Source organism: Octopus sinensis, linkage group LG7, assembly GCF_006345805.1.
Source record: "Octopus sinensis linkage group LG7, ASM634580v1, whole genome shotgun sequence".
Taxonomy (NCBI): Eukaryota; Metazoa; Mollusca; class Cephalopoda; order Octopoda; family Octopodidae; genus Octopus; species Octopus sinensis.
Genome location: NC_043003.1, coordinates 48,217,595 through 48,242,390, shown reverse-complemented (window position 1 = coordinate 48,242,390; position 24,796 = coordinate 48,217,595). Strand labels below are relative to the sequence as shown.

Below are 24,796 nucleotides of genomic sequence, written 5' to 3'. Positions count from 1 at the left end.
CATGGATGCCAGTCATTGAATTTGATTTTGATTTCACTTGCCTCAACAGGTCTTTGCAAGCAGAGTTTAGTGTCCAATGAAGGAAAGGTACGCATAAGTGGGCTGGTTACACACCTGGCATAAGCCACGGGTTATACTCTCACTTGGCTTGCCAGATCTTCTCACGCACAGCATATTTCCAAAGGTCTTGGTCACTAGTCATTGCCTCGGTGTGTATATATATATATATATATATATATATATATCACATGTGAACTAGATAGACATGTGCTATACACAGTATATCTTAATTAGTCTAAATATGGCATTTATCTACAGAGAGTGCTCTACAGCTATTTTAGTTTTTTTCTTTTTTCTTCCATTGTGTTTGAAATATACAGAATGAGTAAATCTTGATTATACTATAAAGAATATAGGGATATGTTTATCTAAGAATATTCTGTGGGGACATCATAATGTTTTGACAGCTGTTTGTCTCCTCAGCCAGTGTTGATAAAGACAGATACTTGTTCTGTTGCACTATAAATAGTAGTCAGCCATGAGGGAGTAAATATATAAAGTAACATTGGGCCAAACAAAGGGAACTAAGCAAATGCTTTCATATATAACAAAAAAAAAATTCTATATAATATTTTTATAATTACAGTCAACACTAGTTCATATAGTTATTATCCAAGATGGGTCTGAGTACTATTTATTCTTCCAGAGCTGATGATTCACTCCATTGCTACCAAGGGTTTTCCTCTGAGTAGCAACAGAAAAATTAATCTTTCTGATGATTGGTTGTTGTTGCCTAAAAGATTGTATATAGCAATAAACTGAGTGATGATGGGCAAACCAACAGCTTCAAATAAATAAACTCTACTCAGGTATTGAGTCCTTTTTCCCATGTTTGTGCATCCAGATGTGTATGTAAACATACATGTAACAATAGCATCATTGTAATCACTGGAAAAAAAACGAGACATACACTACAATATTCACTCTTACTTTATTCTTATTTTGTGAAAATAAGAATAATTATAATAGTCCTTTCTACGAGAGGCACAAGGCCTGAAATCTGGGAGTGGAGGTGGGCAGTCAATAACATTGACCCCACTGCTTGACTGGTACTTATTTTATCGACCCCGAAAGGATGAAAGGCAAAGTCAATCTCAGTGGAATTTGAACTCAGAATGTAAAGGCGGACAGAATGCCACTAAGCATTTTGTCTGGCACACTAACGATTCTGCCAGCCAATCAATAATAATCCTATATACTATAGGCATGAGATCTGAAATTTGTGGTGAGGGGTCTTTGTCAATTGCATCAACTCCAGCGCTCAACTTTGACATATTTTATCAACCCTGAGAGGGTTGATCTCAGTTGAACTCAGATTTGGGTCTTAATAATAATAACAATGGTTTCTGATCTCAGTACAAAGCCAGCAATTTGATGAGAGGGTACATGAAATGTACTTTATTTTGTTGATCCTGAAAGAATGAACAGCAACATTGATCTTGGAGGGATTTGAACACAGAAAGTAAAAAATTGAAAGACATACCACGTGGCATTTTATCCAATATTAATGATTCTGCCAATTCACTGCCCTAAATAATTGTTTCTAAAATAAGCAGAAGGCCTGAAATTTAGGGAAGATGATTAGTCAATTTAAATTGACCCAGTACTTAAGTGACTGTTTATTTTATTGGCTCTAGGGGAATGAAGGGTAAAGTTGACCCTGGCAGGATTTGAACTCAAAAAGTTAAGCGTTCAAATACATACTGTCTGAGGCTCTAATGATTCTAATAAACTTGATCAATGGATTTTTTTCATTGCTAGTACAAACTAGAAAATAAAGTAAAGTGAATCTGCCTTTATCAACATCAGCTGGCTAGGATAAACAACCAAACGTTACAATGTCTCAAAAGAATACTCTTTAGTAAATATATTTTACTCTTTTTTCTCTTTTACTTGTTTCAGTCATTTGACTGCGGCCATACTGGAGCACCGCCTTTAGTCGAGCAAATCGACCCCGGGACTTACTCTTTGTAAGCCCAGTACTTATTCTATCGGTCTCTTTTGCCGAACCGCTAAGTGACGGGGACGTAAACACACCAGCATCGGTTGTCAAGCAATGCTGGGGGGACAAACACAGACACACAAACATATACACACACTTATATATATATATACATATATACGACAGGCTTCTTTCAGTTTCCGTCTACCAAATCCACTCACAAGGCATTGGTCGGCCCGGGGCAATAGCAGGAGACACTTGCCCAAGATGCCATGCAGTGGGACTGAACCTGGAACCATGTGGTTGATTAGCAAGCTACTTACCACACAGCCACTCCTGCGCCTATCCATATTTTCTTTACATGATATATTTGAAATTCACTCTTTCTACTTACTTCATTCATAGAGACGTTTGTCATAACCTTGACTAACTTAAATGTAACCAACTTTATCAATGTATTCAAGAACTCAGGCCATGATGAAACTGTTTTAATTTCAACACTTGCTTTAAGATCAAATCACATGCAAATAAGTACAGCTCAACCAACACACACACACTGTGCATTCCTTTAACATACACTTTTTGATACCAGTATGGGTTGGAGAGGAGGACTTATCTGAAGCAGGATTTTACAGTCAGATGCTTTTCCTGTCACCAACCCTTGTTTTTCATGTAAAGGATTTTTCATTTAAAAGGACATTCAAAAGCAGAGTGATCAGTTGTAATGTCAAAGAAGGAATGTAAACATCATTTCACTATTGCTCTCTGACAATGAAACACAAAACCGTGGAATGTCAACAATCATGCACATATGAATACATACACACACAAATACAAATGCACACACATACATGAATGTTTGTCTGTTAAAGCAACAAGGTCAGTCTAGTCATCCTGAAGGAAGACTGATGACTTGAGTGGTGACTTCATTTAAAGTGAAAAAAAGAGTTGCTCACCATCGACCTCATTCTTCTGACCATCACTGTCTTCACTCTTGTGGCAAGGTCAGGTCAAGATAACTGGGAATGGAGACAGATGCAGTGAATGACCAAGATGTCTTACTTGCCTCATCTTGCTCTCTGCACTTCACAATGCATTGCTACAGTTGCCTTCCCCTCCACTAAACCATGAAAGTTTCTTCTACAGATAGGTGCAGGAGTGGTTGTGTGGTAAGTAGCTTGCTTACCAACCACATGGCACCTTGGGCACAAATGTCTTCTACTATAGCCTCGGGCTGACCAAAGCCTTGTGAGTGGATTTGGTAGACGGAAACTGAAAGAAGCCTGTTGTATATATGTGTGTGTGTGTGTGTATATATATATATATATATATATATATATATATATATATATGTATATATGTATGTATGTATGTATGTATGTATGTGTGTGTCTGTGTTTGTCCCCCCCCCCCCAGCATCGCTTGACAACTGATGGTGGTGTGTTTACGACCCCGTAACTTAGCGGTTTGGCAAAAGAGACTAATAGAATAAGTACTAGGCTTCCAAAGAATAAGTCCTGAGGCTGATTTCCTCAACTAAAAGGCAGTGCTCCAGCATGGCCGCAGTCAAATGACTGAAACAAGTAAAAGAGTAAAAGAGAGTTGGCTGAATTCATTCGTACATACATACAAAGGTTGCCTGAAAGGTTCATAGATTGACTATGAAGAAGTGAGGCTAGAGTTGTGAAATCTTGCATGCATTACTTTCAACTCTTCTTATTAATAGGTGCATTGTTTCTTTCTGGGTAAACCACTATCTGACTGCTCAAAGAAGACTTCAGAAGTAACTAGTAATAATTTCTCTTGAAAATGGACAAAATGTGGCATCGTTGTGTTACCAAGTACCAATAGAAAATGGGTTTAGTCCCCAAGGACATTCATACTGAAATGGTTGCTACATTAGGGGATAATGCTTCAGTTTTATCAATGGTGCAAAAGTGAGCAGCTGAATTTAGGAGGGTGATTGAGAGTTGTAAGATAATATCCTACAACTGCCACCACCAAGGAAAACATCGATCATGTTCACCACAGTCTGTTGGATGACAAGCAATTGACTTTAAACTAAATAGTCTATGTTATTAGCATATCCCATGAGAGAGTTGTGTATGTTCTCGAGTGGGCATTGCGCCCATTTTATCATTTTCATATTTTCATTCGTTCTTTTTATTTTTTCTTCTTTACTCGATTTCTTTCTGTATTTTTATTTCCCCGATTATGAGTTTTGTATTGTTCTTGTAATGGATAACTTCTATTTTTTGCCCCTTGTGGGTAATAAAAAATTAAGGACGTTTGTGTTACCTTGGTGGAGGTTTGCGCTCTCTGAGTGCTCTTGTAATTTTGATTAAAATATCAGTGTCTTCGGAGCAAAGCCTTTAAATGCTGTCCCCTGCTTGAGCATGTCACTTACACCCATTCCCACTCCGATTGTCTTACTCTTCTTTCTCCCTAGCATGACTTACAGCACCACACATTGCGTTTTACTATATAAGATGATGATAATAGGCGGCGAGCTGGCAGAAATGTTAGCATGCCGGGCGAAATGAGTAGCCGTATTTTGTCTGCCGTTACGTTCTGAGTTCAAATTCCGCCGAGGTCGACTGCCTTTCATCCTTTCGTTGGTCGAAAATTAAGTACCAGTTACGCATTGGAGTCAATGTAATCAACTTAATCCCTTTGTCTGTCCTTGTTTGTCCCCTTTATGTTTAGCCCCTTGTGGGCAGTAAAGAAATATATATAAGATGATAATAAAACTAGTAATGGTTATTAAAATAAAATGAGAATTCATCAGGCACAGGGAAGTCATTAACTTGTAATGTATAAAGTAAATTCACAACTTTGGTCTTCATTAATTTTTTATCATTTCATTGTTAAAAACTTTTACAAGGGGCCATCGTTAAACTAAAATTTACAAATTATTCATGTTAAGTTAGTTTAGTCGTGAAATCTCACTGTCACTTAGGTGGGCACTAGATATAACTGCTTAAAGGTGGTAGGTTCTACAAAAACAGTTAAGAACCATTGAAGCTAGGACTACAACAATGCAAAGAAACAAGAAGAAAATGAATTTCATTCTTGGCAGAACACTGACCTTGCTTAAAACAGAGCAGTGCTGAATGTATATTACTTCTTATATGCACATACACACAAAAAAGAAAGAAATGGAAAAGAAAAGTAAATTCGAAGAGAACGAATGCAAAAACAAAGAAGAAAAAGAAATTATAACATTCGTAAATACTAGATGATAAGGATCTATTCGGTTTGAACAGCAGTTTTTTAAAATAATTTCCATGTAACTAAACACTTTTAAACTTCGTATACTGGTAGAATGTGTTTATAAAACATCTTTTTCTCTTGGTTTTCTTGAGAAAATTCTATAGTTTGTAAGATATTTGTTTTTTTTCTTCAAGTTCTGCAATTTCAACCAATCAGTGACGTCTATTGAGGTGAAAACATTCTGTGCCGTATGAATATGTCCCTCGTTTACGAAACAGATTGGGTTTACTTACATTTGTGAAGAAAAAAAGATACCCTTTTCCCCACCCCTAACCATAACCCTAAAACAGATTGAAATGCAATAGATCGATACTAGGGTCATAATTATGGGTGACAATTTCATATGACACCGCTAGAAAAAACTGCCGTTCAAACCGAAAAGATCCAATGATAAAATATAAGAGAGCTTTATCTGAAATGACAGTAGCTCTACCTCACCAAATGACAGACGAACTTAATTTAACATTTATCTATTTATTTAATGTTTTCACGCAGACAAAGTGGTTTCTTCTGATATAATCTTTTATCGTTGGCGACACACTTGTATGTATAGCGTATTAAACACGGCAAATTACATAGTCAGAATACTTAACGTTTAAAATCCGAGAGAAAAATATTTTAGTCTTGAACAATTAATTTCACGACACACGTCTGTCATTTCTTGACACATTTGTTGCATAATCTATAAGTCTTCTTTCACTACACCCTTACGAAGTGAATCAACCAGCGAGAAATTACAGTCAATTTTCATTCAAATTACAGCCTAAAAAAAGATATCATTTAATGTCGTTTTGGATACACTGCACTTAAAAATATGTCAGTTACAGTTAAATGATTTTGATAATAGCTCATGGCTTGGACAATAACAACAATGACACAGACGACTTACAGCAATTGATTAATTAACCAGGGAAAAAAAAAGTAATTATTAAAATATTCTGCGCTACAATTCTTACTTTAATGGCAGGAACTTACAAAGCCAATATGGCATTTTATACTTAGTGTACAAAATCAAATTTCTCAATCTCAACTAATTTTCTAAAAAACCAAAATAGGAAAAAAAGACCACTCATATAGTGAATGGAGAAAGATTGGAAGAGTCGAAGAATCTGTACAGCGTCAAACAAAATGCTTTGTGGTATATATTCCGGCTGTTCACAATCTGAGTTTAAATCCCACCGAACAACCCAGCCTATCATCCTTTCAGGATTGATAAAATAAAGTAGCAGCCAAGTACTAGAGATAGGGCAATGGTATTAACTAAACGTCTGCTGTCGAAATTCCCGGCCTCATGCCTTAATTGTATATCACTATAGTATGGAGAGGATAAAGAACACAGCTCGATTGAGATAATGAAATTAAATATTGCCTGAAGAGATTTTTCTACTTTTTTTCCAGGACATTCAATAAATATGTGACCCCTCAAAAAAAAAAAATCAAATAAACTGCATTAGTTATTAATCTCCATTCCCACAAGAACCTCAAAGTCAGGGGTTATCAACTATTTTTTATCTATGGACCCCTTTGATTTTATTCTGGTGGATCCCCATAGCCATTCAATGTTTATTCTGATTCTGTTTTTCACACATTAACTTGTGTCGGTTGAACTATGTAAAACAGAGAAAGAAACCTAGCTGTTTCTCGCAATACATACATCTAAAGCAAAACTTTTCCAGGGGCCCTTAAAATACTATTGTGAACCCCCAATTTACTATTTTGTTATGTGGATCCCATGGGGTCACATGGACCCTGGTTGAGAACCACTGCTCTAGGTGGCTGCCCGACCTGCTTAAATGAAACAAGATCTTTCTTTCGAACCACACCCTATTGTTCTTTTATTATCACTTTATTCTAAGGAGGCGAGCTGGCAGAAACGAAATGCTTAGCAGTATTTCGTCTGTCTTTACATTCTGAATTCAAATTCCACCGTGGTCGATTTTACCTTTCATCCTTTCAGGGGCAATAAATTAAGTACCAGTTGCATATTGGAGTTGATCTAATCCACTTGCCCCTTCCCCACCCCAAAAAATTTCGGGCCTTGTGCCTAGAATAAAAAAGATTATTACTTTATTTGCTTACTTGTTTCAGTTATTAGACTATGGTCATGCTGCAGCACCACCTTGAAGAATTAATAATTTCGCTATACCTATTACCCATGTTTAAATTTTTATGAACTAATCGATAAATGGATTTAATTATGTTGCTTTTGATTTGACTTGTAAAGGGGATAATAAACCACAAATTATTAGTTTTATTTTGAGAACTATAATCTACATTAGATTTATCAGAGTATATCATTTTTTTATTAATATTATATTTACAATTATAAGTATTATCATATGTTATTAATTTTGGTTTTGCTAGATTTTCTTTTATTTTCATATTTATTATTACCATATTTACTACCAGGTTTCGTAAGGCTACAATCAGCTTTAGTATTTATTTTTACAATCCTTTAATTAGTCTTCATATTTTAAAAATTGTACACAATATCAAATGATTAATAAATTAATTTATACTCATTGAATCTCTCCATTTTCAAACTTTATATATATACATATATATATATAGATAGCCGACAACTGATGAAGGGTCGTTCTTTCTGTTACTTGTCCTGTTTTCCATTTGTTTCCCTCATTGTTTGCATATTGAACTCATTTGATTTTGTATTTCATGTTGTTTACTGTTGGTGACATCCTGTACCCATATATGCATGTGTATATATATGTGAGTATGCATGTGTGTTTGTGTGGGTGTATGTATGTATGCATATATATATTATTTATATATATATATAATTTATATTATATATATATATTATATTATATATATATTATTTATATTATATATACATATTTATGCTGTATATATATATATATATATATATAATATATATATATATATATATATATTTATATATATATATATATATATATATATATATATTTATATATATATATATATGTATATATATATATATTGGTCTCACCGAGGTAATGACTAGTGACTGAGACCTTTGGAAATATGCTGTGCTTGAGAAGACTCGGCAAGCCAAGTGAGACCATAACCTGTGGTCTATGCCAGCAGTGTAACCAGCCTACTTATGTGTTGCTTGCGAAGACCTGTTGAGACAAGTGAAATCACAATGAAAATCAAATTTGCTGATGTGGTCAATGACAGCACCACCCGACTGGCACCCATGCCAGTGGAACGTTAAAAGCACCATCCGAACATGATTGTTGCTAGGTCTGCTGACTGGCTCCTATGCCAGAGGTACATAAAAAGCACCATTCGAGCATGATTATTACCAGCATTGCCTTACTGGCACTTGTGCAGTAGCACATGAAAAACAACATCCAAGCGAGGTCGTTGCCAGTGCCACTGGGCTGGCATCGGTGTAGGTGGCACATAAAAACACCATTTGAGCGTGACTGTCGCCAGTACTGCCTGACTGGCCCTTGTACCAGTGGCATGTAAAAGCACCCATTACACTCTCGGAGTGGTTGGTGTTAGGAAGGGCATCAAGCTGTAGAAACTCTGCCTGATCAGATTGGAGCATGGTGCAGCCATCTAGCTTGCCAGTCCTCAGTCAAACCATCCAACCCATGCCAGCGTGGAAAGCGGACATTAAACAATGATGATGATGATATCTATATTATATATATATTTATATCATATATATATAATTTATTTTGTTTTCTATTTACAAATGTTCTAAAAACTTCACAGCTTTGGTTTTTATCTCATTCTGAAAAAAAACTTTTTATATATACATATGCTGATATATGACCAATGTTGGATTCCTTATTCGCATAATCACTGAACCTGGAGCTTAATTATGGTCTGTCCATAGCACTTACTCAGCATTACCTGACACCTTTGGGTCTTATTGACACCATTACCTCTCATAACTTCTATAATTTATATTATATATATATATGCACAAAAAGAAAATGACTCTCCCCAGATACAACAGAATATATTATTTATATTATATATACAGATAATATCTATATCATATATATATAATATATATATATATATATTATTTATATATATATATATATATATATATATATATATATAATATAAATGATATATATATATAATATAATATAAATAATATATATATAATATAAATTATATATATATATATTATTTATATTATATATATATCATTTATATATATATATATATATCATTTATATTACATATATATATATATTATTTATATTATATATATATATATATATTATCTATATTATATATTATCTATATATATATATTATGTATATTATATATATATATATATATATATATATATTATATATATATATATATATATTATATATTATTCATATTATATATATTTTATCTATATTATATATATATATTTTATCTATATTATATATATATTATTTATATTATATATAATTATATTATATATATGTATATAATTTATACTATATCTATATTATTTATATTATATCTACCTATATATATATATATATATATATATATATATATATATATTATTTATATTATATCTATCTATCTACCTATATATATATATATATATATATATTATTTATATTATATCTATATTTATACTATTTATATTATATGTACCTTTGGACATATGTTGTACTTGAGAAGAACTGGCAAGCCAAGTGAGACCAAAACCTCATGGCCTATGCCAGGGGTGTAACCAGCCCACTTATGCATACCTTTCCTTCATTGGACACTAATCTCTGCTTGCGAAGACCTGTTAAGACAAGTGAAATCAGAACCGAAATCAAATTCAATGACTGGCATCCATGCTAGTGGAGCGCTAAGAGCACCATCTGAGCCTGATCGTTGCCAGAGCAGCTGACTGGCTTCTGTGCTGGTGGCACATAAAAAGCACCATTCGAGCATGATCGTTACTAGCATCACCCTACTGGCACTTGTGCCAGTGGCACGTGAAAAAACATTCAAGTGAGGTCAATGCCAGTGCTGCTGGACTGGCTCCTGTGCAGGTTGCACGTAAAAGCACCCACTACGCTCTTGGAGTGGTTGGTGTTAGGAAAGGCATACAGCTGTAGAAACTCTCCCACATCAGATTGGAGCCTGGTGCAGCCTTTCTGGTTCGCCAGCCCTCAGTCAAATCGTCCAACCCATGCTAGCATAGAAAGCGGCCGTTAAACAATGATGATGAATATATATATATGTATATATATATATATATATATACACATATACTTTATATTATATATATATGTACTAGCAGCATAGCCCGGCGTTGTCCGGGTATTTAAGAAACTTTGTCAATAAGCAATGCCCTTTACCTTTTTACCCTTTTTTGTACTCATTGAACTGTTATTTTGTAAAATCATGGTCGGTCTCAAAGTGATATGGTTTTGTCGATTTCTCCCAATACTTGTTAACTGCATTGACAAAAGGTCGTTAGTTTGACATTTAATGCAAACTTAACATCGGTGTAGGGAAAATCTATGTGAACTTTCAAAAAATATCGCAGAAAAATCGGTTTGCTATGTGTGCCACATATGATGTAATTAACCGATTTTTTCCAGTAATAACGTATCCTATTGGAATCAAAAGGGCCATATAGCTCCTTGGAGCAGACATGATGCTCACTGTGAATTTCAAAAAAAATTCCTGCCAATATGTTAAAGATATTGTCGAAAATATATCATCTTGAATTTGAACCCGATTTCCCAAAATGGCATGATTTTATCGATTTTTTCTGATGGTAAGGTATTGCATGGAAAACTAACGTCAGAATTAAGTTTCTTAGGGTATGTATCACATCTATGTGTATAATATGTGTATGCATGCATGTACCTGTGCGTATGTATGAACATCTGCTGATATATATGTATATGTATGTATATGAGACACATGCATATATTTTTTTATATACGTGTGCATGTCTATATGCATATATATGTGTATGCTTGTACTTGTGTATGTGTGGGTGAGTATGCATATATACACCTATATATGCATACTCACCCCACATACACAAGTACAAGCATACACATAATATGCATATAGACATGCACACGTATATAAAAAATATATGCATGTGTCTACATATACATACATATACATTAAGCTTCACCACGAGTTTGGTGAATATCGATTGCAAGTTTCTAAAACTACAACGGAAAATGTGTTGCATATGATGAGCTTAGATTCTCAACCCCATGTCGAATTTATTGATTTTTTTCAGAACTGGGGGAACTTTTCAAAATTTTCGCGGTGTTAGTTTTGAATTATGACATTGGGCTATGTGTGTGTCAAGTTTCATCAGAATCGGTTGAAAGCCATGATCAGGGTGAGGGTACAACCTGACAGACACACAGACAGACAAAGTGCCTTTTATATATAGAGAGATGTATATATATATATATATATATATATATATGCATATAATTTATATTATATGTACATTAAATTTACATTTACGTGACATGAGTATAAATTCATCAGAGGGAAAAAGGTGTACTTTTGGATGTTATATGTGGGCTTATCAATTCATTTCAGCAGACGAAATGTTATGGTTTATCATTTGTAATATTATATGCTTGGGTGAGGGATTAGAGATAAAATAGAGTAAATAAATAAAATTAGATCACTAAGCAAAGTAGGTAGGCATGATTGAGGAAAGTTAAATATAAATAAGAAAAATTTATCATTAATAAAAGAATAAAATATTCAATTATAAGGTATGAATAGGACTATAAAAATTTATATATTTGTATGTACACATATAAATATATGTACATACATTCATATATACAGACAGAGATAAGCACATGTACCTGTATATCTACATGCACCCACATGTATACACATATGTATACACGCATATACACGTACATGCATAAATATGTATGCACTCACACACACACATATGCACTTTTCCTACCTATCATCCCTAAAAGGAAAGTAATACAGATCCATATCAGTCAATCAATGCCCATCTATTATTGAAATTTTGAATTTGTGTGTATACTAATTCAAAAGAAAGTACATTTATTATTAAAGGTTTTGTAAACTATTGATGTCTAATTGTACAAAAGAATATAACTTCAGACACAGATAAAGATGCCTGTATATGTACGTATAGTTAATCATACATATACATACACACACACACGTACACCTATATATGCATACTCACCCACACATACACAAGTACAAGCATACACATATATATGCATATAGACATGCACACGTATATAAAAAAATATATGCATGTGTCTACATATACATACATATACATATATATCAGCAGATGTTCATACATACGCACAGGTACATGCATGCATACACATATATATACACATAGATGTGCATACATACACTCCTGCGTATTCATATCTATGTGCATCTGCTCATATATTTACATATGCGCCTACATAAATACTAAATGCTTTTTCCAGAAGGCTAGAGATGGGAACAATGATTTCCGTTTGCAAAATACTGATCGGGCACAGACAGTGTGTCGCTAGCCAGCTGGAGGAGATGTCTTCCTGGCACTATAAACTACAATAGCATCGTCCCATATGGGACAGCCACATTTAGATGTCATGCTGCTGCTGTTTACATCTTGTTCAGAGATTTATTATTGCTATATATATATATCAGTACCGCCTGAATGGCCCTCGTGCCGTTGGCATGTAAATGCACCCACTACACTCTCAGAGTGGTTGGCATTAGGAAGGGCATCCAGCTGTAGAAACTCTGCCAGATCAAGATTGGAGCCTGGTGCAGCCATCTGGTTTGCCAGTCCTCAGTCAAATCAACCAACCCATGCTAGCATGGAAAGTGGACATTAAACGATGATGATATATATATATGCACACATACATATATACATATTCTCTTTACTCTTTTCCTTGTTTCAGTCATTTGACTGTGGCCATGCTGGAGCACCGCCTTTAGTCGAGCAAATCGACCCCGGGACTTATTCTTTGTAAGCCCAGTACTTATTCTATCGGTCTCTTTTGCCGAACCGCTAAGTGACGGGGACGTAAACACACCAGCATTGGTTGTCAAGCAATGCTAGGGGGACAAACACAGACACACAAACATACACACATATATATATATATATACATATATACAACGGGCTTCTTTCAGTTTCCGTCTACCAAATCCACTCACAAGGCATTGGTCGGCCCGGGGCTATAGCAGAAGACACTTGCCCAAGATGCCGCACAGTGGGACTGAACCCGGAAACATGTGGTTGGTTAGCAAGCTACTTACCACACAGCCACTCCTGCGCCTATATATATATATGCACATATACATATATACATTTATATATATATATTATATACATATAAAAACATATACATAGATACACATACACACACATATATGCCTACGCACTCCACCTGTAGAACCCTCACCCGAGCATATAATATTACAAATCATAAATCGTAACATTTCATCTGCTGAAATGAATTGATAAGCCCTCATATAACATCCAAATTATACTCATGTCACATAGATGTAAATTTAATGTACAAATCTGTTATTAGATTATTGAGTATTAATTGAAACGGCTGTAAGAAGCGAAGATGACCGATTTTTTTGATAAACAATTATTAACTTCTTTATCTCCAATTTCTGATCTTTAATTTTTCTTTTGAATGGATATAAGCTATACGCTTTATATATACCTATTGTTGTTTGTTCCTTCTCAAGCCATGCCTGGCTCATAAGGGCCGGTTTCTTGGCGTATAGGTTCCCCACCTGGACGGGATGCTGGTCCGTCGCAGGTGAGCTGCAAGATGCAGGAGGAAAGAGTGAGAGAAACTTGTGGCGAAAGAGTCAGCAGAAGTTCGCCATTACCTTCTGCCGGAGCTGCGTGGAGCTTAGGTGTTTTCGCTCATAAACACACACATCACCCGGTCTGCGATTCGAACCCGCGATCCCTCGACCGCAAGTCCGCTGCTCTAACCACTAGGCCATGTGCCTCCACATATATACCTATTGTTTGAAGGGAATTTCATTCCCCCAAAATATTAGGTATTGAACCAGTATTTCCTTGGATGCAACCATACCTTTATGAGGTTAGCATATCCTCTAATCAAATTTATATATATATATAACCCGGGCTTCTTTCAGTTTCCATCTACCAAATCCACTCACAAAGCTTTGGTCAGCTTGTGGCTTTAGTAGAAGACACTTGCCCAATGTGTCACGCATAACTTGCAAATTTTGAATCTATAAAACATTAAATCTCTGAAAATAAAGCTATCACAAGGCAAGGAACTAGGTGGTATTTGTAACATTTTTTTTTTAGTATTCCTTTTTTTCATACAGAGTTAGGATTCTGAAAGAATTGTTTTTGTTGTTGTTTTTCTTCTAAACATTTAAATGTTTTATATATTTACCCCCCAATTTCGGTACCTTTTCTTTCCCCCTGGGGTGATGTTTGTTTCTCAAGGAAGAAAGGAAAAGAAAATGTTGACACCAATTATGTGGTTATAAAGTTTGTTTCATAACAGCAATGCTTAAAATCTGTCAACTACGATTGCTTAAGCGTGACCAATTACTAGTTGAATGGTGTTTGAAGCTTGTTGTGTGTGCGCGCGTACATTAATCAAAGATGTAAACAAAAGCGAGAAAAATGTTGGGGGGAGGGCTGCTTTCGAACGAAGTCCTTTGCCATACTTGTTCTGCACTAAGTTACAGGCACTCCCTTATCACATTAGAAATGCAGTAAACCAATGATTTATCTATTAAATCCTTGGTAACCAATAGTTTAATAATTGTAATATATATTTTAAATTTTCAAAGAAATTATAAAAATACAATTCAGACTAAAACAGCACCCAAAAATCAGTGTACAAAAAGTACATATAAAGGCGTGGCTGTGTGATAAGAAGTTTGCTTCCGAATTATGTGGTTCCGTGTTCAGTTCCATTGCGTGGCCCTTTGGGCAGGTGTCTTCTACCCTAGCCTCGGGCCGACCAAAGCCTTGAGAGTGTATTTGGTAGAAGAAAACTGAAAGGAGCCTGTCGTATATATTTGTTTATATCTACGTGCGTTTGTCTTTCTGAATGTCCCCCGTCCGCGTTTAATCGGTGTTGCTGTGTTTGCGTCCCCCTAATTTAACGGTTCGGCAAAATTGACCGATAGAGTAAATACTGGGCTTTAAAAAAACGTCCTGGGGTCGGGCTGTTCGACAAAAAAACCCCTTCAAGGCAGTGCTTTAGCATAACCGGAATCTTATGACAGAAACAAGCAAAATATAAAAACCGCTGCTTATAACATTATTCATATCTTTTGTAGGATGGAAGGTAGACATTTATCCCCACCACTACTACCAACACACACAACTACAAAATAAGCTCGGTTGTTAAATTCCAAGTGAATAACAAGAACCTGTTGGGAGTACATTTCTAGAGAGGAACTAAGGAATCTGTAATCTTCAAATTTATAACTATGCAACTCATTCAATTTATAGTTTTGGTTTTTAGTGTTTAAACCGTTTGTTGTTTTTTGTTTTTTAGTTTTTGTGAGTATTTTCCATAAGTGTTTCGAAAGACTTTGTTAGTGGACCGGTTCAAATTTCAGTATGGACTACATTTTACGGCGGGATAAGGTTTTTCCCCCCACTTATGCTCTACGTGATTGCTCGACCTGCTAAAAACACCAGCTAAGTCTTCCTCTAATTCCATCATGTCGTCTTAAATGAATGATACACTGGACAATGTAGTCCTTCCGTAGTCCTTAATATAAAAAAAGACGGCATGGTCATGATAGGAACGTCTTTGATCATAGGTTTGCTCGATCAAAGTTTACCGCCGGTTAAACAATAAACAACCAGCCAAATCTCTTTCAGATCATATACTGCCCTCTTCAAAGGACTCATTAAATAATATAATATTTAGTACACACTGCCTGAAAAAAAAACTGGGATAGCCACGGCTGGAACGTTTTAATTGTATATCTGCTAAACCAGGGCTGGTCTACAATTAAACAACTAGGAAATGAAACCGAGTCAACATCTTGGCTTAGTATGGCCTCGGAGAATTAACAAAAAATAACAATGGTAGTTATCTTTTTTCTTTTGTGAATGTGTATTTTGAAAAAGAAAAAAAAAAGACGGGTTCTTAGACAACCAAGAATTAATTACATGTGCAGCGAAGGACATTAAACATCTTTTCTCAGACACGAACTCACTACTTTCGGTACAGACGTCTAATAGCAATAGTAGTAATAACAATGTTGGCGATTTCTAATATTACTTCTACTATTGCTATTTCATCAATAACAACAAATTCTTACATATTCACACGACCTCATTTATAAACACGAGAATGCGTGAATTCCACACTTTTCAACTAAGTATCAGTGATGATATGAAAATTGTTCTACAAACAGGAATCGAAACTGGACTGCAGAATTGGTTCACCATATATTTACCTTGGGTCTACGACGTTTTCACCTAGAGAGGGAACCACAATTAAACGTGGTCGCTCGACCTGCTTGAAATATCAAACGAAATCAGTCTCGTATTACACCCTCTAGTCTTAAATTAGGAAGAAAGAGTTAATAAATTGTAGGTCTAAATACCCTTAAAATGACGGGTGATCACAGCTGGAATACCTCTGATCATAAATCAGCTCGATCTGGGTTAACCTGGGGCTAAACATCACCATCAGCTTTTGACATAGCAAAGGACCTCAGATTTACAAGTTAAGGTAAATAAGAAAGTTGTGTTGGCGAAGCTTTGCTGAATGTGTCAACAAGCAAAATCCTTATAATACGATGTTCAGTGTAACAACTAAAAGCGCCTATACACACACACACACACTAACACACACAGCTACAGATTAATAATCTTTCGATTAATAATACATCTGAGAAAGTATCAACACGCGGTAACAGTGTAATAATATGTAAACAGTAAGCAAAAGACAAAGAATAGTTAACTTACTAAAAAAATATTATGGACACAGTAAGAATCCCCAGCAGTTTAAATCGTGGTACTATCCTTGTCGCAGATAAACATTCTTCCACAATTCCTTGTCGGTTCCTTGATAGAAATGTATATGTTTTAAGTTTTACGGACACTCAAGCACAACAAAAGGAATTACTAGTACGGATATACATATGTGCGTATGTGTGTGTGTGTGTGTGAAATGTAAGCGCCTACTCAAAAACAACCAAATATACAGCGACAAGTGTGTGTAAGCGGAGACGGAGGTGTAAAATTATATACTGTTTCTCTAAATATTGGAGTACTTCTTTCTTTATATGCAACTATGAATATGTTCTCAATTAATTATATAATTTTTCTGTGAACATCAAGATCTGCTGTGTTTCTATCCACACCGAAGTCAAGGATCAAGTAAATATTTATGTTTTATATTATGTATACGCATGTGTAAAAAATGTGTCAGCAGGATAGGGTGCGTAGTTTTTTGTTGTTTTTTTTGCTTTATTGGTTACTCTTAATTAATTGGTAATTACTACTGCAACGAACATATTTCAGGTTCGCTACACATGCTCTTTGCCTGCCATTTCTCATGGCAATGACATTATACTTACAAGTACAGTGGCTGTGGCGGAGGTGATAATGCAGTAAGGAAAACTGAAAGGGGGGAGGGAGGGGTAATAGTCGTATAGAAAAGAAAGAAGGTGGCGGCGATGCCGCAAATAAGAAACAGTGACGGTGGTGGTGGTGGTGGTAATAGAAGGAAAGTGGTGAAGGCGCCAGTAGTGATGGTGGTGACGGAAGCGTACTAGGGGAAGGGTGGTGCTATGATAGAAGAGAAGGTTGCGTTTGTAGAGCAGAAGAGGAAATGGTAATGGAGATAAGGTTCTCATGTTGCTGAACTTGGTGGTGGTGGTGGGGATGGTGGTGGTGGTGGTAGTAGTAGTAGTAGTAGTAGTGGTGGTTGTGGTGGTGGTGGTGGTGGTAGTGATAGTAGCAGTATCTATGTGTGTAACTTGCGGGCTTTGCAACAGATGGCGCTGGTTAGTGGTAGGTGTTGGTGTTGATAGTAGTGTGCTCAACCATGCATAGCATCCCTTCTGTCTGTATGCACGAACACACATATTTGTGTGTGTGTGTGTGTGTGCGTGCATGGATCATTTACCAGTTACCTTTTACATGTCTCAGTCATTAGATTACGGTCATACTGGAGCACCAACTTGAAATTTTTTTCAGAATGAACAAATCAACCCAGTACTTTATTTTTTTTTTTTTAAAGCTGATACTTATTCTATTGGTTAATTTCGCCGAACCGCTGCTTACGTGGATGTAAAGATCCCAACACCGCTTCTCAAGTGGTGTGGGACGTGCGCACACTCATACACCACACATATAGGTCCAACACCAGCGCATATATATATATATATATATATATATATATATATATATATAATATATATATATATATAATTAATCCAAACATGAAAACACAAAGAGAAAACACAACAACGCGAGGACGTGGAGCAAATATAGTATTATTGGACGCTCAGGAAGAGAGGGAAGAAGGAGCGTTTAACGTTTCGAGCGGAGCTCTTCGTCAGAAACACAGGAAAAGGAAAGATCCAGAGAAGGGAAGACGGAGGGAAAAAAATCGCCAACGGTACACACGCGATGATATATATATATATATATATATATATATACAGGGTGTCCCAAAAAAATGTATACACACCTTAAATAATTGTAAATTTGTTATTCTTTGTAAGCCTAGTACTTATTCTATCGTTCTCTTTTGCCGAACCACTATGTGTATACATTTTTTTGGGACACCCTGTATATATATATAAACTTAGATAAACTTAGATATGTTTCGACCAAAGATTGGTCCAGGCCATGTCTAACTTAATAGCACCACCTGGTAGGATTATCTAAATCCTTTTTAAGTCAAGTTTTGCTTATGGGTCATTCAAGCAGTGAGTTCTTGTTGAGTGAGTTGTATCCAGATATGGGTGGCTTACCTGGTATTCCTTGAAGAAATCTGTCCAGACTACGTTTAAAGGTGATGGGATCCTTTTCCTCTTTGATCAGTTTTGGGACAATGTTAAACAGGGCAGGGCCTGTTGAGGAAAAGAAATTATGTCGCAGTGTACCTATATGTTGCGATCCTAAATTGGACAGTGGACGTATGGCCCGTTGTCCCAGCCTTGGATGAACCTTGAAACTAATGTTCAGGTCGTTTGGGTAATGCTGTATGATGTACCGCTTGCGGCTGCGCTGGAGAGAGTAGAGTTTCAAGGCTTTAAAGGCGGTCCCAGTAATCGAGATCAGTCATGCGTTCAATTCGTTTAGTGAATGCCCTCTGGGGTGATTCAATCCTCAAGATGTTTTGTTTTGTACGGGGAGACCACAAGGGGCAGCAGTATTCGAGGTGTTGCCGTACAAAGGAGGAGAAAAGTGGAATGATGACACCTTGTTCTCTGGACCGGAAGGTTCTTAAGATCCTGGAGCGCATCCTACGAGCTATATCGACCTCATTGTTGATGTGGCACTCCAACTGAGATTGTTATCAACAATTACACCCAGGTCTCTGATATTATTAGATGCTATGAGCGGTTTCCTTGAAGGAAGAGAGTATGGCTGTCTTAGTATAGACTGTCTTCCAAAATGCATCAACTCAAATTTTGTTTTTGTCTGCCCATTGACTCGCAGCATGTAGATCAGACTGGATTTGAGTCCCGTCTTCTTCTTTATATATATACGGCGGGCTTTTTTCAGTTTTCATCTGCCAAATCCGCTCAGAAGGCTTTGGTCGGCCTGGGACCATAGTAGAACACACTTACCAAAGGGCTCCACAGTGTGGTGGAATCATGTGGTTAGGAAGCAAAATCCTACCGCACAGCCTTACCTGTCCCTCTGTGCGCGCGCGCGCGTATGTATGTGTGTGTCTCGTGTATTAGAGAATGACCATCTCTAAGAGAGAGAATCCAATGCCAGAACTCAATGCATTTGTAGAGTAGCGATTTATTGTGGGTATTGGAAAGTTCAATTCACACAATGTCACTGATAGTTTCATTCTTGATAGGCAGGAATGTTCAGACTGGATTATTTTTAATCCACAGTTCCATCTTTGAACTTTTCTGCCTTAAAATCTGAAATATAACAATTTTTTCTACCCCGATGGTGGAGGTTCGTCTTATTCAATGTTAATTGCATCTATATAGTCGCATAAATCAACCAACATAGTTATGGATCGTGAGCCCCCAGAAACAGCTGTTGGACTTATAACACCTTTCTTCCACCCCTTTAATTTTCTCTGCCGTTGTACCCTGTGTAAGCTGGACCTATTTATATGAATATCTCTTTTACTCTTTTATTTATTTCAGTCATTTGATTGCGGCCATGCTGGAGCACTTCCTTCAGTCGAACAAAGCGACTCCAGGATTTATTCTTTGTAAGCCTAGTACTTATTCTATATATGTTTCGTTTGCCGAACCGCTAGGTTACGAGGACATAAACACACCAGCATCGGTTGTCAAGCAATGGTAGTGGGGACAAACACAAACACACACACACACACACACACACACACACACACACACACAACACACACCACACACATATATATATAGGACGGCCTTCTTTCATTTTCCGCGCGAGTGTGTGTATGTGGTTTTTGTGCTTGTCGCTTAACTATTGACAAGGCTTTGGTTGGCCCGGGGCTATAGTAGAAGACAGCTGCCCGAAGTGTTACTCTGTGGGACCGAACCCAGAACCACGAGGTCGGGAAGCAAACTACCTACCACACGGCCACGCTAGATGTACGGTGCCCATACATGTACAAGTAGATGCAAATAGATGTAAACTGACATATATGTATGTGCAAACATATGCATACGCGCAGAGATGTACACTTCGATGCTTACACGATACTTACACAGATATAAGATATACATACGCGACAACATATAGTTATATATGCAAACATCGACACGGATGAGAACAAGCTTGTGCATGTGCGTACGATCGATTTCATGCACATATATTTGTGACAGATGTAATTTGTGACAGATGTGTGTGTGTACGTGCATGGAAACAATTTGATAAATGCACAAATACTCAGATAGACTTATTTACGCACAGAAGTATGGTGATAAAAATAAGACTACCGAAGAAGAAGAAGAAGAAGAAGAAGAAGAAGAAGAAGAAGAAGAAGAAGAAGAAGAAGAAGAAGAAGGAGGAGGAGGAGGAGGAGGAGGAGGAGAAGAAGAAGAAGAAGAGGAGGAGGAGGAGAAGAAGAAGAAGAAGAAGAAGAAGAAAGAAGAAGAAGAAGAAGAAGAAGAAGAAGAAGTCACAGCAGACGCTGGGCCACCATCAGCAGCTGACAAATTCTCCAGGTGCAGTTCCATGGCCTCTCGAGACCGACGGATGCCTATTCTAGATACAGATGCATATGTATATACATACATTGTACAGATAGACGCACATAGATTTATATCGATGCATATATACAAATGCACAGATACACAAATTTGCATGTACATTTGGACACGGAGAATAATATTCACACGCACACACACATACACACACACACACAAATGTGTACCTAGGTATAGATCCACATACAGAAAACGTGTGGAGACGTACGTGCGACAAGACATAATTACACATACTTACTGGTATAAGTATACATATAAAAAAAAATATATATATATAAATAAAGATACTCTTACTCTTTTACTTGTTTCAGTCATTTGACTGCGGCCATGCTGGAGTACCGCCTTTAGTCGAGCAAATCGACCCCAGGACTTATTCTTTGTAAGCCTAGTACTAATTCTATCGGTCGTTTTTGCCTAACCGTTAAGTTACAGGGAACATAAACACACCAACATCGGTTGTCAAGCGATGCTGGGGGGACACAGACACACAAACATATACACACACATATATACATACATACATACATACATACATACATACATACATACATATATATATATATTATATATATATATATTATATATATATATATATATATATATTATATATATATATATATATATATATACATATGTAGCGTAGCTAGGTGATATCCTCACTGTTTGAGAGATACATCAGAAATGATCTCATGTTAGATAGCAACCATCTTTGGCTATTTTGACCCTGTTGTGTCCACTGCTCTGATTGGTTGACATTGGCGCAGTTTGTAACTTGACTTATTTCGCGCCAGTGTGTAAGCCAACCAATCACGGCCTTCGGATAAGGTCCCATGACACTGTCTTTTTGGGTTCTCACTGGAGCCTTTAGCAGGTTATAAAAGGCCCCAGCATTCACTATTTCTCGTCTTAGGTTCCAGTCCTTCTCAGGACTAACTTCTGACCACAGAGCAACTCAACCATGTTCCAGCAACACTGTCGTAGGTTCCAGTCCTTCTCAGGACTAACCTCTGACTACAGAGCGACTCAACCATTGACCACACCACAACCAGACAGCCAGTTCCTGCGACGACGCTAACATACACCAGCAACGCATGACGCTCTCCATCTCCGTCGCCTTCATCTCCAGCAACACCAATACGTACACAGCACTCGCTCAGGTTTAAACACCACGCTGTTGTGATTTTTACCAAGCTTAACAGCACAGCACTACCTGCGAGAATTCCTGTATCAAAAGACCTGGCACAGCATTGAAGCCACAACCGCTGCACGATATGTGTTCAATCGACATTCTACCTTGTGACCCCAACATCCTGTTACAGAACTATTACTATTGTGTAACCTTATTACGAACTGGTAAATTAAGTCCATCTTGTCTAAGATATCCTGAGAGGCTCATTCCATGCTCTGTATTGTATTCTGTCTCACATACGCATACACCTTGTTTGTACTTCTGTCGCATACATGAACACACAGACACAAACACTTGTTGCATGCACTTATGTTCACTCTTACAACAGACACACAGACACACATGTGCACGCACCCAGACACTACACTCTGCTAGCACCCATACTTTATCTTACTGTACACTTCTGTAAATAATGCCTTCCTCTCTCAAACAGTAGAACGGTTGTCGTCCTCATTATTCCTTTTGGCACTTATTCATTTATATCATGTGTTTGGCTTCTTCTTTTGTTAGGGCGATCGTGCGGCGTTAAAAGGAGACATTTCTGTCACCAACTCCTTACGCACGGTCGTTATCCTTACACATATATACGACGGGCTTCTTTCAGTTTCCGTCTACCAAATCTACTCACAAGGCTTTGATTGGCCTGAAGCTATAGTAGAAGACACTTCTCCATGGGAATGAACCCGGAAACATGTGGTTGGTAAGTAAGTTACTTACCATACAGCCACTCCTGCGCCTGATGAGTAAGATGAGTAAGAAACATACATATGCATGCCTATATACATACACACATACATGTATACATGTATAGTCATACACACCCATATATGTATGTATTTATGTATGTCGTGATTTAGTTTTATATCATGCCAATAAAGAAAGATCCGGTTTCTAACTTAGATCCAAAGCTCCTTCGTTGAAATTTCAACAACATCAACAATGTATGTATGTATGTATGTATGTATGTATGTATGTATGTATGTATGTATGTATGTATGTATGTATGTGTGTGTGTATGTATGTATGTATGTATGTATGTATGTATGTATGTATGTATGTATGCATGTATGTATGTACGTACGTATGCATGTATGTATGTATGTATGTATGTATGTATGTATGTATGCATGCACATATTAATACTGAGGAGGCTTGAAGTTTCTGACAAGAGAAAAGTTACTATTCCCGAAAATTTATATTAGTTTAGTCTTGAGATTGTCATTGCTGTGGGTGCTAGTTAATGGAATGGGATTTCTTGGAGTCTTTGCAATTTCACATATAGTTGGATAGTGTTGTTTTTGATCTTGTGTTTATTTTGCTAAATGATCACCGATGTTGGCTGAGTTTGTTTCAACTCATTTTAAGTGAGGCAATTTGATTATTTTTGCTGAGTAGACTATGTTCTTGTGGGAACATTTATTGTTAAGGAGGGTGGATGAATTGGAAGGCAGGGAATTCGGTATATGCAAAATCTTGTGCTAGGTTTTGTATGTTGTGTGTCTGTTCCTTTGAGTTAATGTTTTCAAGTTTTTGCGTGACATTTCAGGTTGCTGAGTAAAAGAATTTTTGTGAGTTTGTTTTGAATATAGAATGGTTCTCGTGAGAATGGAAGAGTATCTTTTGATTAATTTAAGGAAGCATTTAATAACGAGTGTGGTTACTTGAAGATTGAACTGGTGATTGTATCATGTGATGTTTTTCGTTGTCTATTCTTAGTTTTAGAATTGTGAAAGTTGGGATTATTTTATCTTTTTTTAAAAGATTCTGAGAGTCAAGATGTTCTGGGTTACGTTAATGAAATAAGCTTCCTTCAACGATAGTTTAGAAAGACAAAACGATCTCTCCATCATGGAACAAGCAAAAAGGATCGCTCCTCTTCCGACCGGAGTGGCCATCCCACGCACGCGATGACTGTACAATGTCACGTGGGC

At 36.6% G+C, this 24,796-nt stretch overlaps 1 protein-coding gene across 1 annotated transcript in view; it reads right to left on the bottom strand.

The window, feature by feature from the left end:
* Window positions 1–18,123, bottom strand: part of LOC115214219 (transmembrane channel-like protein 5) — a 108,086-nt gene extending 89,963 nt beyond the window's left edge. Inside the window, exon 1 of the mRNA XM_029783331.2 lies at window positions 17,241–18,123. The gene's annotated coding sequence lies outside the window, so the exon portion shown is untranslated. The remainder of the gene's footprint in view (window positions 1–17,240) is intronic.
* Window positions 18,124–24,796: the final 6,673 nt, after the last annotated feature.